Below are 16745 nucleotides of genomic sequence, written 5' to 3'. Positions count from 1 at the left end.
AACAAGCATACAAAAAGATAACATGGATAAAAAGAAAAGACTGCATGGATTATTGTTTAACCCCATACACAAAAGGACACTTGAAATGGAGTAAAGACTTGAATGTGAGTAATGAAACCATAAAACTCTTAGAAGACAACATAGGCAAACATCTCCTGAATATAAGCATGAGCAACTTCTTCCTGAACGCATCTCCTCGAGCAAAGGAAAGAAAAGCAAAAATGAACACATGGGACTACATCAAACTAAAAAGTTTTTGTATGTCAAAGGAGACCATCAACAGAAAAAAAGGCATCCTACAATATGGGAGAACATATTTGTAAATGACAATATATTTGACAATGAAGCAAAACTGAAGGAACAAAATAGCAGCAGACTCGGAGACTCCAAGAATTAACTATTGGTTACCAAAGAGGAGGGGTGTGGGAGGGCGGGTTGGTAGGGAGGGAGATGGGGATTGAGGGGTATTATGTTTAGTACACATGGTGTGGGGGATCACGGGGAGAACAGTGTAGCACAGAGAAGGCACATAGTGGATCTGTGGCATCTTGCTTCACTGATGGACAGTGACTACATTGGGGTATGGGTGGGGACTTGATAGTATGGGTAAATGTAGTAACCACATTGTTTTTTCATGTGAAACCTTCATAAAAGTGTATATCAATCATATCTTAATAAAAAAAATTAAAAATATTAAAGGAAAGACTGCCTATTTGTGTGGTACGAAAGGAGAGTCAAGTCCCCATTTTTCAGCAATACGTGTGCCATTGGCTTGGCTTTTCATCCTGTTTCCCTACTGAGTCCATGTCCCACCTTTACCTCTCTCCTTCTTTCTCTAGATAAGTGTTTAAGTAGGTAGGAAGACAGACAGTAATAGACAGATGGATAGGTAGAGGAAAGAGAGAGGGAGAGAGACAGTAGACAAATAGAGGATACCCATGAATGTAGGCTGGATGGAGGAGGGGGAAGATATCTTCCTTCTGCTTTACACATGAGCACAGAACAAGCAATCCATTTCACTGAATCTCCTTTAATGGCAGAGAGATTCTGGAGCTCAGCACTAACAATCTTTGTTGGGGAGTAGGAAATGGGATCTTCAGAGTTCAGTCGGGGAAGAATAAACACTGGCTGGGGAGAAGAGAAGCAGAAAGATAGCTACATTTTGAAATTCTCTGTTTCGTGATTTTTTTCCTTGAACACACTTCCCTGCCTCGAAGATAACTAAACTGACAGGTACAGATGCCACAGGCTATCATAATTGGTTAACTTTAGGTTTTGATGGAAATACAGGTCAGACTTATGTAACCATAAATCTTGTTATTTTAGGGTTATATTTAATACTGGGTGACTCAGGGAAGCTCCTACAAGTTTCAGCTTAAATGTTTGCTCCACTGACTGGTTTTTCCTGATCCTCTGAAGAAATCCTTTCTCCCAATTTTATTTCCTGCAATGCTCTGTATATTTCCCATGTATATTTCCATATTAGAATATTCATCACAAATTTGTGCAGCCACTTTTTTAATGTATGTCTTTAATAATAAAGTCTAAAATTTTTTAGGACAAAGATATTTATTTTTGCTTCACTGCTATATTACAGTATGTAGTAGAGATTCTAGTAAATTAGTAGTTGTTCAATTGATAGTTGATGGTACAGCACAATAATATTCCCTTGATCCTTAATTGAAAATAAATGTCAGATATCACTTGAGAACAAGAAACCTAGCTGTTGAGTAATTTCCTTCTCCTCAATAGCTACTATAATGCCCTGGTTACAGCATTTTCCTCATAAAATTAATGATGTTTCTGATGCCTCAATTCTCTTCATAATTTCTCTATTGTCTCCATGAAGATTTGTCATTTTAGGGTTGCTTCTAATTCTAAACTAGAGATACATTTCTTTATATTTAATTAATTTTTGGATTTCATTGTCTTTTGTAAGTTACTTTTACAGAACTTTGTATGAACTTGTATTTGACCTATTGTTGTTTTATTAGTTTCTTGTCTCATCAAACCTAGTCATCAATTATGGGACATAGGAACATTTGTTTTATCAATGTATAACATTAGTGGAGAATATCATAAGGTAATTAAATCATTAGGTAATGAAAAATTTAGAGGCCTTGAAATTCTAGTTTCTTTTGGGCCATGTGACTTGGAGTAAGTTCCTTATCACTACTTCTCTCATATGCAACTGAGGTTCAGAAAACTTACACATAAGACACTGACAGTGTAGGAATTTGGATTGTTTGTGTGTATGCACATATGATATAAATATGCACATAATCAAAATATATATGTATATATAAATTCAAGGCAATGTATAGCTTGAGATCCTTTTCAAAGAACTGAACACTTGAAATCTAAAAGTCTAAACTCTAAAGTCTAGTTCACTTCTTCATATATTCATTCATTTAGTTTTTCATACATTTATCGTACAAGCACATGCCACTGTACTACTGTTTTCCCTAGCTACTATATATACAGCAATGATTAGGTTTCTTTTCTCATTGGAAAGCTCATAGTTTGGGATGTAGTCAGACGTGTAAGCAAAGAATTATAATATCATTATGTTGTGTTAAAATAGAAATAAAGCTGAGTCCTGTGGGACAGAGTGTGTGTCTAGAAGAACTAGTGTTGTAAGTTCAAATTATAAATATCAGGCACCTTACATTTGGGCATGAGTCATAGAGAATTCATCAAAGCAGCAGCACTAAGCAAATGTTTCTTTAAAACAATGATTATATAACCATATGTTCCTTGTAGGCAGTTAATTTTGATCTTTGTTTAAAGATAAATGATTTGTGAGTATGTACATGTGAACATACAGGAATAGATATTGCTACATAATACTGGCAAATACATCAGGAGGAAAAATTTCAATGGTGTTATATGAATCTATTTCCAAAACAGATTACATCAAGAGGAAAAATATCAGTGGTGTTAGTTATATGAATCTATTTTCAAAACATACCTATAAAAATTTAAAATCTCCTTATGAAATAGATATTCTTTCACTTTGTGTGTGTGTGTGTGTGTGTGTGTGTGTGTCTTACGGTAATAAGATTTGCTAAGACATCTTTAGATCTGTGGGTGTTGTCTGAAACCAGAGGGATACACTCTATTTTCCACACACCCTTCAGTAGTTGGAGTGTGGAAGGAGTCTTGCCAGCCCAACCTCCATGAAGTTAAATCTGATTGGTGCTTGGTAATCAATCCAGAATCTAGATCTTCAGCTTATGCAAGACCTCAAAAAATCATTCCATTCAATAATTATGTTGAGAAACATGATGCTTTATTACAGTGCTGAGCAGCTGTTAGGAAACAAAGAAAATGTTAAAAAATGGATTTTAGATATTTGAAATAAACCCTTCTATAAAATCAGTGTTCAATCGTTTAGCCTCTGTATGAGAAGGTAGTGAACATGCTTAAAACCCAAAAGCACATAAATAGAAAAAGCTCTTTCTCTATGATCACTTTTCACAGCATTTTCCATGATTGCTTTTTTCAATGTCATACATTCACATAGGGAGAAGATAACTGGGTTATGCCATAACACAAATTATAGAAAGAAAATACTCAAATTTCAAATTTTAAAACCAATTTGTATATTATATTACCAAGTATGTTATTCAGTCCTGACAGGGGGCTAAGTGTTGGGCATGAAAAGGTGGAGGAAGTTTATAGTGCACGGGGTGTGGGGGATACTCACAATTAAACGCCCACTGGAAATACAGGATGCTGGAAAATTGAAGAGAGTTTTTAGGCAACACATATATTCAGATTTGAATATTAGTAAGATAACTCTGGCATGAGTATAAGTAGGTGAACTAATATGAAAAGAAATAAAGAGCAAAGTCAGAATCTAAAGTTGTAAGAGCATAATACTAAACAATAAGGAAAAGCACAAAGAAGCTGGAGCAGCAGATGAACAGTGCAGGCGAGTTCATTGGCCTGAGGCAACGGCGGAGATACTGCTGGGGCAGCAAGGGCTGAATTCCTGGCTGGAGGCGCTGGATACTCCAGAACTAGGACCAAGTGTGAGAGAGCTACTTAGGTTTTCTTTCTGGACATCTAGTATGATAAGACAGAGGAGACCGCAAGACAGGGAGGCCAGCAAAGATGCCCAGAATGTATAAATTATTATTCGGAGTCCTAAATCTTTACCAGATCTGAAACACTGCCCCTTCCCCTTTGGAATTCATATCCTCACCCCATTTTTCTCCAAGCCACCGCTAGGTTTACTAATGTTTATCCTTGAACAACACCAAGGTTAGGGGAGCTGAACCCCAGCACACTCAATAACCCATGTATAACTTCTGACTCCAGCAAAATTTAACTACTAATAGTCTGCTGTTGACCAGAAACCTTACCACTAACATAGTCAATTAACGTATTTTGTATGTTGTATGTATTATATACTATATTCTTTCAATTAAGTATTAGGACAGTTAAACTCTTGAAGATAGTAATCAACTCTCTTCACTTTGAGAGAATGAAGAAATACTCAAGTTAAGAATGGGTGTTAGTTTAAGAACACAAAGAAAAGTACAGAAGGCAGGAAAGAGTCTCAGTAGCTACAATGCCAGATCTAGAGAATCAGAAACCTATTATTTGCCTTTAAGAATAAAACAATAAATGTACCTATTCCCAGGCATCCCTATTATAGGATCATTTTGGGTTGCTGTAACCCTCATCCACATCTGTCTGTCTTCGGGTTCCATTAGCTGGTAGCTGCTTTCTCCCTGCCAACTTCTGCTCAGAGTGGGAACAGCTACAAGGAAATGGAATCTCTGTTTGTTCCACCTGCCCCATGCCCATCCTCCTATAAACAGCTCTTTTGTGAAATTCTCTTCAAATGATCCAAAGGCTTTTGCCAGGAAACTAATGGAAATGCAGGGCATACTATTTCAGGATTCTCAATTAAGCTTTCATAGAAGTAATGCCATTCACACTTGTTTTACATACTGTGTTTCTGAGGAGTTGCAAAACTAATGTTAGTGAGCAGTCAAAAGTTAAGAACCAAAATAAAACCGATGAATCACTGAAGTAGTAATAGTAAAAGCTTACTGTACACACACCAAAAAGATAGTGGCAAACTGGGAGCATGCAAACAAAACCAGGGAATGAGGCTAGGGGGTAGATTATTAAGAAGCAGCTTATATACACAGTGAGAAAGCAGAGACTGCTTATTCTTCACAGTGACTGGTTAGAATGGAATTATTTTAAATGATAGGGAATAGGTCAAGGGTTACCTCATATCAACCTTGGGAAAACATTTAAGTTTTGTTTATGGTTTCAGAGGCATAGTCAAGAAATAACTCAGGTCAAGTAAGTCTTCCAAATAAGCTAAATAATGTTTTGTTTGTATAACTAAACTGGTTTTGTCTACTCAGGGAATTTTCAAGGCTGGTGTTTGACTTTTTTTTAAATAATAGCAAAGCATTTAGTTATCCTGTAAATCTTAATTCACTCTTTAATGTACATACCTGTGAGTATAATTTCCTTAACCACATTTTAAGCTACTTGAGGCTAGGTACCAAATCTCACTTAGTTGGTACAATGGAGCTCAAATATTTGTTCTTTGAATGAATCAAACAATGGATAGATTTCCTAAAAGTTCATTTTTCTGAGGCAAAACATTTTTTAAAAGGCTGTACTTCTGGATTTCAGGGTTAACAGAATGTAAAAAAGAGTTTGCTGCTTATCTGTTTTCTCTAAAATCTTGTTTGCTTCCTTCGGGGTTTGTTCTGTTTCAATAAAATTTCTGTATTTTAACAAGGGAAACCATTAATTGCTTTCTTATTTTCCTTTTCCTTTGTCCTACCTTACTTATTAAACCAAGACCACACATCTGTGATAGAAGAGGGATCAACCTATCTTGGAATTAGAATTTGCATTGATTGTTCATAATAAATATCCTGGTCAAGTCCAAAATTAAGGTCTGAGCAAGGGCAACATTCTGAAGCTTCTGTGTTCCACTCCTAGACTGCAGTATTGCTGAGGCCCCTTACAGGACATGAAACATCAACTCCGATTAAGAAACACCTTGATCAGAAGAGTGTTTCATTAAAAAGTAAAAAAAAGAAAGCACTAATACAGAAATATTCTACCAACATTAAGAATAAAGTAAATTCTTCTGTGTCTGTGGACAAAGTCTACTTAATTAAATTAAATTTTTTAAATTGATTCTGTCATTTTTTTTAACTTTTCTGTCCTTATTAAATCGTGTTTGAATTGCTGTTACTAAAATTCATATTCTATTTTTCCTAGAGTGTTAAGCCCTTAAGGGCCCCGCAAAGGATTATATAACTAGCAAAACACCATGCAGAGTTAACTTAGAAAAAAATCTTGACTTGAAATAAATTGTGGAGTGCCCTCAGGAGTCTGAAGAAATTAAAGAAAAGCTGTAGCCTTTTAAATAAAGGGTGGCTCTTATCTGCTCCAGTAGTTGAATGAAGATTCTCAGAGAGAGAAAGAGGCTGGGGTAAGAAGCCTGTTTTGAGAAGAACTGATACTCAGAGAGTAGAAATCTCTCTCAAGCACTTTTCTACTCTCTGCTTTGGTTTCTGCCAAAAGAAGGTGGTAGCAGGAAACTCAGACACAGGAAAATGAAGAAGAAATGCTGTGATAATCTCTTTGATCGGAGATGATGGAGACACAAAAATAGCCAGCCTGTGAGCTATAAATGAAATAGGGAGACTTGGATAAATGCCACAGCCCTGGCGCAAAGCACATGTCCCAGGATGACTTAAGAACACACTTATCAAAGCTGATCTGGAACAAGTTGGTTATGATTTTATATGGTAATGCTATTAAGTAATAATATTTCAGGTTTTTGAAAATCATTTCATGAGCAGTTAACCAATATTTATTGTTAGAGGTACCAGGTAAATATTTTTTAATTAAAGAAAAAGTTCTGAGCATTTTTTACTTTTTGTCTAAAACTTAAGAAAAGCAGTTGTCTTAAAACTGTGAGTTTAGCTTGAGCATGATAAATGCATGCCTTAACTACCCTTTGGTTCTAAAATGCTTTAAAAATTTTATTATATGTTAAATGATAATAGTTTTCTTCAAAGATTTCCCTCTTCAACTTAAGCCACTAATGTGATGACAGTAATTTCACATTTATAAAGGTATCAGCTAAATAAATTGAAGTAATTCATTATGTATAATAAACTAAAAACACTATATAAGAATATAGCTATTTTTAAAATATTTTAAAATATAACTATTTTTTTAACAATTGAAGAATTATATGAAGATACATTTGTTATATATTTACTACATTTGTAAAGAAAGAATGTTAGACCATACACAATGATTTAAAATGTATGAATTTTCAGTCATAATTAATTAAGGCTAGTACAAAAATATCTAACAATTTCCTTTCAAACCAGCTGAGTCAACATATTTCTCTTTTGGATGTATAAAATATAAGGATTCCTTGCCCTGAATAATAATTAAAGAAACTTTGAATTAGGGTAAAAAACTGTAATTGCAAAAGGTTCATGATGCAACAACACCTTTCATGGTACAGGGCTTGAATTTGCTATCTAGTATTTTAAAGGGATTTTGTGCTCTTTTGCTGTTATCATGTATGGAGCATTTTTTCCTTCTTTTACATGACTTCATTATTCCTCCAACATATAATCATAGTGTCTTTTCTTTCACTGAGCTCCTGACTCACTGCAATGCATAAATATGTCTAATGCAAATGCTAGGAAGGTCATAGTAAACATCTGAGATCTCAGTCAATGAACAGTACTGGAATGCTAGCTTGACTCACATAAGCCCCAAGGCCACAAAGTACACATTCTGGACTAAAAAGATACTGCTCTTTTTTGTTGAAAACAAAACCCACATTACAAGTCTAAATAGAACAAAACTACTTGAAAAGCATTATTTCCTCATCACTTTCATGTATTTATCATTCTGAGATCTACTTCTGCACAAACATTTTAGATATATTGTTCATAATTATATCCTAAAAGATTAATCGCCAGGTGTAATTAGCATCTGCACTAGAAGAGCCCTTCTCAGAGTAGGGATCTCGGGGGACAGTGATATTTTAACAGCAACAACAAAATGGGAAAGACGAAAGGATGATGACTTTTATTTATCCATATTTTTCATTTCATTTATCCACATGAAGACCATTAGAAAACTACCATCCTTTCCCTCCATCAGTTAATTTTTTAATGAAAGGATAATATTAACTTTTCAATTTAGGAAGAAAATAATCTCAATTATTCTTATTAGAATGGATTTATCTTATGAAAATACTTCATAGTTTTTAAGTGTCTTTTACTGGACTATAGTTGATATACAATATTATATTAGTTTCAGGTATGCAACACAGGATTCATCAGTTACACACATTATTAAATCCTCACCCCAAATAGTGCAGTTACTATCTCTCAACATAAGAAGATGTTACAGAACCATTGGCTGTGTTCTCCATGCTGCACTTCCAACCCCATGACCAACTTGTATTATGACTGAGATTTTTTTGCCCCTTTATCCCCCTCACCCACCCCACCCATCCACCCACCCCAGCTCCTCACCATGATAACCACCAGTCACATCTCATTGTCTATGTGTCTACTGCTATCTTGTTCATTTTGTTTTGGTTTGACTTTAGATTTCACATATAAGTGAAATCATATAGAATTTGTCTTTCTCTTCCTGGCTTATTTCACTTAGCATAATACCTCTAGGTCCATCCATGCTGTAACAAATGGCAGGATTTCTTTCTTTTTTATGGCTGAATAATACATGTCTTCTTTATCCATTCATCTATTGCTGGACACTTTGGTTGCTTCCATATCTTGGCTATTGTAAATAATATGGCAATAAGCACAGGGGTGCGTATGTCTTTTTGAATCAGAAATTTTGTTTTCCTTGGGTGAATTCCTAGGGGTCATATGGTATTTCTACTTTTAGTTTTTAGAGAAGCTTCCGTACTGCTTGCCATAGTGGCTGCATCAATTTACATTCCCACCAGCAGGGTAGGAGGGCTCCCTTTTCTTCAGATATCCTCACCAACACTTGCTATTTCTTGTCTTTTGGATAGCGACCATTCTAACTGGTGTTAGATTGGTCATTGGGGTTTTGATTTGCATTTCCCTGATGATTAGCAATGCACAAGTTATTTTCATGTGCCTGTTGGCCATCTGTATTTTTTCCTTGGAAAATGTTTATTCAGGTCCTCTGCCCATCTTTTGATCAAGTTATTTATTGATTTATTTTTTGGTGTTAAGGCATGTGAGTTCTTTAAATATTTTAGAGGTTAAAAACATACATATATGTATATATGTATATATATATATATATACATATATATATATATACACATATATATATAAAATGAATAGATGAGTGACAATGGTCGCAGCTAGGCAGTAAGTGGGCAAGTCTTCCCATCATGACAATGAGTCCAAGAAAACAGGCAAAGGCAGTGTGGTTTGGTGAAGGAGTTGATGGAGCAGGAGCAATGGATTTATTATAGGAGCCTGCAATCTAGAGAGATACTTAACTTATGATTATAGAAGCACTTCTGTGCCAGTTCCAAAAGAAGAATCAGTGGAGGCTTCCCCCCAAAATGTGAAGTAAAATGAGTTCCAGAAAGAAGAGACATGAGTCATTGTTGGAAGCTATAAAAGAGGAAGGTATTCTTGAGGAAAGCAGATGCAGCATTTCATGGTCTCCTCTAGAAATTGAAAATTTTTATAACTGGAAGGCCTTAAAGGAATTTGGGAGATTAAACTGAAAGTCCAAGAGACCTTAGTTGGTTTACTCAAATCGATGGTGGGTCAGGCCAGTACCTAAGTACTTTACCATTTATTAGGTTTTCTTCTCCTTTTATTCATTTATTTATTTGTTCGCTGTTGGTATGTTTTATCTATCACAGCAACAGACTGTGAGAAAATAAAAATTCTTTGATTATTTAACTATGATGCTAAGAAAACACCAGTGAGCCTTAATACATTACAGAACAGCTTGCCGAACCCAGAGCTATACTCTCCTTTCTAGAAACACTCATAAGCTGCATTCTAACCAATAAACACTTGAATTCTGGACTCCAATGTGAAAAAAAACACAGAAAACATAGATGAATAAACAATAAATAAGAACTAAAGACATATGTTTCTGAGAAAGGACCTTAAAAATGAAAACAGTTTATAAATATTTCTTCCTCTCTCATTTCTCAAAGCTTATATTTCCTCTCAACTGATAACACCTAGCAGAGCAAGGTGTTGAGATGCTCGACCATAACAAGAGGTAGGATTAGCATTCTCCTTGGGCCACCCTCTACCTGACTGGCATTCTGCATAGATGACATCACATTTAACTTCTCTGGCTCCTTTAGTTGTATCCATAGATGCCCTTTCATGGGGAGGTGGTATGTGAATAAAGGTAAACCAGGAGTTATTTACTACATGAGAATAATACAGAAGGAATAAAAATGTCATTGATATAAATGCCACAGGGATAAGTTTACAAAAGCATTAGACCAAATTTCTCCATTAGCAGGAAAAATAATAGGCAAATTGCAAAGGTATTCTGGTGACCTTAAATAATATTTGCTTGACAATAATTATCATGAACAAAAAATGTTGCTCTAAAAAACGTTAAGACATTCTTCACAATTCATTAATGTTTTGCCAGCTTGAAAATTTAAATTACAAAAAATAAGCTATATGATTTTAAAGATTCACATTAAAATATTTGAAAGCCCTGTTAAAGAACATTTGAATAAATCATTCTATTATGTAGGGGATTTTTACACCAAGTATCTCTGCAAGTAAGTAGATTTGTCTGAGTTTATGATATGTGTGCCTAACTATTGACTATCTATCTCTATATAGGATTCTATTATAATTATGGATTGATGGTACCAAAAAATTACCTTTTATATTTAATGTAAAATAAACATTCATTTTTGTCTCCTTCTTTTCCTTTCCATTGATTCATTTTATGGTTAAATCCTCAAAAGGGCAATGAATGACAACCAAATTAATTTTCAGTTTCAACTCTGTTAAATAAAACATCTGGCACCATGTGCAGGTACCGGAGTTTAGGGAAATTTCTACTGTTTTAGAGGTCATTGGAAGTACCAGGTAGCATATTAAATGAAGTCTGTGACAAATTTTAAAGTAAATTATATATTTTCCTCAGGATTTCTTTTTGAATATAGCTCACTTCATGTCTTTTCTTGTTTACCCTTTTTTTACACACCAAAATATCCTGGACTTCAACCAAAATACTCAAGCTCTGGACCTGTGCTTCTTCTCAGCTAATTACTGGGACTTAGCAAATAATAATAAAAAAATAAAGTGACTAAAATAAGGAAGAAGACAAAATAATTGCTGTTTTCCAATGTATCTTGCTCCTAATTAGTGAGACTATTAAAACCTGATAACAGGATTCATGCTGTCAACATCTATAGTCACATTATTTTTGTAATAGTATAGAATGTCACATAACTGAGGTTCACGATAACTCCCAGTCACCAAGAAAGCATTAAATTATCCTTTATTAGAGAAGCAGAGTAGCATAAAGTGCAAATTTTACTTTTTTTTTTAAGGCTAGTATTTTCATACTAAACTGTATGCCAGGAGACATAAATATTCTCTAGTATTAAGGATTGTTAAGATTGTATTCTTATGAAACCTTCATGCTTAAAAGCATTTGGAAAGATATTAGGTAAAACTTTATGATTAATAGTATTTTGAAAGATATTTGCAAGTTCTATGTAATTTGTATAACTGCCAGTAGCATTTCTAGCATATCAGAGTTTTAAAAAATCTGAATACCCCTAACTATTATCTTGAAAACGTTCTCCTTGTAGATAATAAGAGATAAAACTGGATTTGCTCCTGCATTCAGCAAACATTTGTTGAGCAACTTCTATGTGCCAAGAACTAAAATTAATAGGTTTTAAAGATGAATAATTCACAGGCTATCTTACATGAATAATGTTCCAGTCCCTGGAGTGGTGGGGGGGAAGATGCTAGCAAGGAAACACATATAAAATTAAATGTGAAAGGGGTCAGGAAAAACCAATGGACATATATGAAAATTGTACATGACTAAGTTACAATGCTACTTAAAAATATTTTGCTGATGAATTAACCCTGATTAAAAAGAAATGATTTTAGATAACTTCCAGAATGGTAAACACTTCTACATTTCTCATTTGAATATCCTCTATTGTGAATTTGTCCACTGACCTGTTCAAAGTTACTACTAATACTGAATATTGAATTTGAATACAAAAATATTGTATATTATTTTCTAATATTTCACATACGATTGACAAAAATAGCTTTACATCATGTTTAGATATTTTGTTGTATAAATTTTGTATAAATTCTGTGGCCAAAATGGCAAACAATGAGGTGTTCAAAGAAAACATTTTAATGATTTTAATTGGTTAATTAATTTTATCAATATTAACTATTTGTACATATTAACAAATGATAATCATGATGGCACATCATCCATCAGACAATTTCCAAGTTATGGAATGGAAATGTGACTCAGAAATCACTTAATACTTTAAGAATCAACATTAATTTAGATGGTATTTTCATATAGAATTTTTTCTGGTTCCATTTATTAGAGTTTAATTTGTATGTAAAAACATTCATAACTGTGCCACATCTCCACTATTCGTTTAAGTATATATTTTTAGAATATTCATTGCTTAAAGAATGTTAATATTTCCTCTGGAGATATTGTTATGTGAAATAACACTTCCAGAACTATTTTATATACATATAAACTATAAAAATACATTGAAACAATCACAGGTCAAATAACTATTCTTCTCATTGATAGTTAACACTTGGAATAGAAACTAAAAAGCTGCATTTTGTGCTGCTTTCTAATAATTACCATTAATATGATTATATTCTTGTTTAAAGATTATCTAAATTAGTTCATTATCCAGCGTAGTTACTTATAAACCTCAAAGAATGAAAAAAAATCAATTTTATCACATTTTTATACTGATCTCAGGGACCATGGTTAGTATATTCATTACCATCTGTGTCCATAGCCCTGTACAGTATGGCATATGTGCCAAACCAATTACTATGCAAATCCCTAGATCATTCCTGCATTAATTCCCCAGTGACACTGAAATCTTGTCTGGTTTAAATAATCATAAGAAAAAATTTTATTCTTGAAATTAATAATACAGACTTCACTCAAATTTAACTCATAGACAGCTAATAGTCTCCTTTTAAAAAACAGGCACATTTTAAATATGATATAATTTTTATTTTCTCAAAATTAAGCTATGCAAAAATATAGAAAATTTTCTAGATGACCTGTTATACTAAATATGCAAAAATAAAAAAGAGAAAAAAACATTAAGTTGTAGTTACAAAGGTAGCTAGGGAAATGTTACTATAAAAATAGTTTTGTCAGCATCCTCTCAAAGTGGACTAGAATGTAGAAATGTAACATATTTAGTTTTTTTATATTGATAAATATAAATATTTAAGAATAGCTTAGAGTATTTTATACTTTTTTTTAAATGTCAAGTTAAAGTAGATGCCCATTTACCCTATTTCATTTACTCTTTGTATCTCATTTTCTTGCAGTTTTTTTACTTCTTCCATTCAATGTATTTTCAGTATCTACACTGCAACATGTTTTATCAGCCTGTTATTTTCTCAATTTCTTTTGTCATATTAAAACAGAATTATTTTTTCTATGAGTTTAATATATATTGTAATTTGAAATGTGGCTTTCTTACTAACTCCAATTTTTCTTTAGATTATCTATAGCAGGTGACTTTCTTTGTTTATAAATTTCTGTATCAGATGCTTTTAACATAAATAATGAAGACAGATCCGGTCAGTCCTCCAGGACTTGCTACCTTGTAGCGCAAACAGACAAATGCTCCACTGTATTATGGCTTCTTGCATTTTATCTATGACATTTATCTCATCTTCATATCAAAATTATATTTCAACTGCTGAAATTCATTAATTCAGCCATTCAACATTTAATGAGCACCAGTCTAGCCAGTTAGAACATAATGTTGAAGGAGACACAAAATCCCTTCCCTCATGAAGTTCACATTCTAATGGTAAAACACATAAAACTAAGGGACAATGAAACAAACATATAGATTCCAGAAAGCCCATTTGTGGGGTAATAGCAAATGTCATGAAGAGATGTTAAGAAGGGTCAGAGTTTTGTGGGAGAAGCTTTTTTAAATCAGATAACTAAGGAGGCTGCATTCACTACATGCAGTGTATGATTACATTAAAACAAATATTATGAACCATTGCTTTTTCTTTGCCTTTCTGAATTTTTTCATTATTAATAAAAGTCAGGATATTTTAATCAGTTATATGTTCTTCAGTTTTCTTTATAACCTTTGCATGGTTTCAAATTAAAGTGTATGTTCAATTTAAAGTATTATGTATGCCACAGCTTTTGGAGTATATTTCAAAGTCTTTATCATAGCCTACAGGGTCCAGTATGATCTCCATCCTCCCCAGTCCCCATTTCCTTCCATTACACACATACCACACATACATTTGTTCGTCCATAATTCCTTGATGTTTGTACACATACACCATGGATGCTACCCCTTTGGTCTCAAGACATTCATACTTTTTTCCCCAGAATGCTTTACTTCCAAATATCTGTGTAACTCTCCCCCACCATCCACCCCCATTTCTCTCAGGTCTCTGTGGCTACTATTTCATTATATCTAAAATAGTAGTCCCATCACACTCTGTACCTATACACTGCTGTATAGACAGATAGATAGAGATATATCTCTATCTATCCATCTATACGGTATAGTACTTGTAACTACCTGATATTACATATCAATTGTTACTTCTTCTGTTAAAATACACTCCTTGCTGAGCCAGGAATAGAGACTTATTTATTGCTATTTTCTCACTGTCTTGCACATAGTGGGTATGTAATAAATATTTGCTGAATAAAATAATGAATGCAGATTAATGACTTGTAACCATTCCATTATTATTTTCATTTTCATCTTCTGCTGTGGTCTTAGGTGCCCATTTTAAAGCTCCTTTTGTGTTAGTTAGCTTGGGCTTCCATAACAAATTACCATAGATTGAGTGCCTTAAATAATAGAAATTTATTTCTCGCAGATTTGGAGGCTGTGATCTGAGATGAGGATGCCAGTATGGTTGTGTCTTCACGTGGTAGAGAGAGGAGCTCTCCAGCATTTCTGCAATGTTAAGGATATTAATCCTTCAAGGGGCTTGTTCTCATGACTTCATTTAACCTTAATTATCTCCTTATGGGCTCTGTCTTCAATTACAGTCAAATTGGGGGTTGGAGTTTCAACTTCTGAAATTTGGAGGGGTTGTAGATGAACACAATTCAATACATAGCACCCTTCAGTATATTGTTTAGGCTGAAAATATCCCATACTATCTATCACCCTTGGTAATTTTTAAAAGTTCCTTCCAAATGGTAATTTAAAGCTATTATATTTAAACACATTTTTATAAAACCACAATTTTCATGCTATTCTTAAACCAGATAGTGACAAATTCAACTGAATCTTATCTGAATAAATAACTTCACAATTTTCTGTGGAGAAAAACAAATGGGAAAGGATCTGCTCTTGTCATAAACATTAGCTAAAAAAATTCAGTTAACTACTTTTTATAAACTGTAGATTTTGTAGGTTTTCCAACCATACAATAATATTTTCTTAAAAATTATAAATAGATGTGGAAGATCAAGTTTTCTATAAAGCATGTGGAAAATAGTTTTTTCTTAAAATTCAATAGAAGAAAAATATTTTGTGTGTTTTATTTGAAATACACTTAAAATGAAAACAAACAGAATGTATAGCTAACAATATTTAACCAATAACAATTAACCAAAAATACTGAAATGAGACAAGGCTAATTGGAATGCCTGACTCTAATAATAGTCTATGTAGCAATGAAACATTATTTAAAAACCAACATATTTATTTTCAGTAATATCCATAAATAGTATTACAATGAAAAAAAATGCAATGGGTTATAATATATTTCCAGTACAGTGTCACCTGTTCTTTGTGTTGGTGTTTTTTTTCCCCTAATTTAATAGTATTTTTCTCTTCCTATTCAAAAAAGAATCAAATTCTGTTAAGTTATTAATCACATGCTGGCAGGAATGTTATACATATATCCTTTCAAGGTAATAGAAACCTGTATTGTTAGTACAATTCAACCTTGCATTATCTCAGAAATGTCACTCCCTTGACACTTAATCATGTCAAAACTGTGAATGTCATGTATTCCATGTAGCAAAGGTGCCTACAGGAACAACATGGGACTCTTGTGACATTTTCCTAATTATTGATCATTCACATATATATATATATATATATATATATATATATATATATATAGTTGAAGGGCATTTGTTAAACATGAGCGTTCAGTTCATTTGGGGTATTCTAGATTGACTACTACTAGAAAAATTTATGTTACATGTTTTTACATTTATTTCCTACTAGTTTCTAAATTGCTTGATCACCATATCTATAATAGTGTCATTAAAAATTGTATGTGTGTTGGAAGAGAACCAGACTGTAAGTTCTGTGAGCACAAGGATTGTATTTATATGTTCAAATTTCTATTCCCCAGGGCAGACATATAACAGATGCTTAGTGAATATTATTGAACAAATATATAAGTAGATATGACCCATTACATCCCAATCTTTAAACTTTCCTGCAT

Source organism: Manis pentadactyla, chromosome 1, assembly GCF_030020395.1.
Source record: "Manis pentadactyla isolate mManPen7 chromosome 1, mManPen7.hap1, whole genome shotgun sequence".
Classification (NCBI taxonomy): domain Eukaryota; kingdom Metazoa; phylum Chordata; class Mammalia; order Pholidota; family Manidae; genus Manis; species Manis pentadactyla.
The sequence above is the reverse complement of the archived record's forward strand: the minus strand, read 5'-3'. Positions refer to the sequence as shown.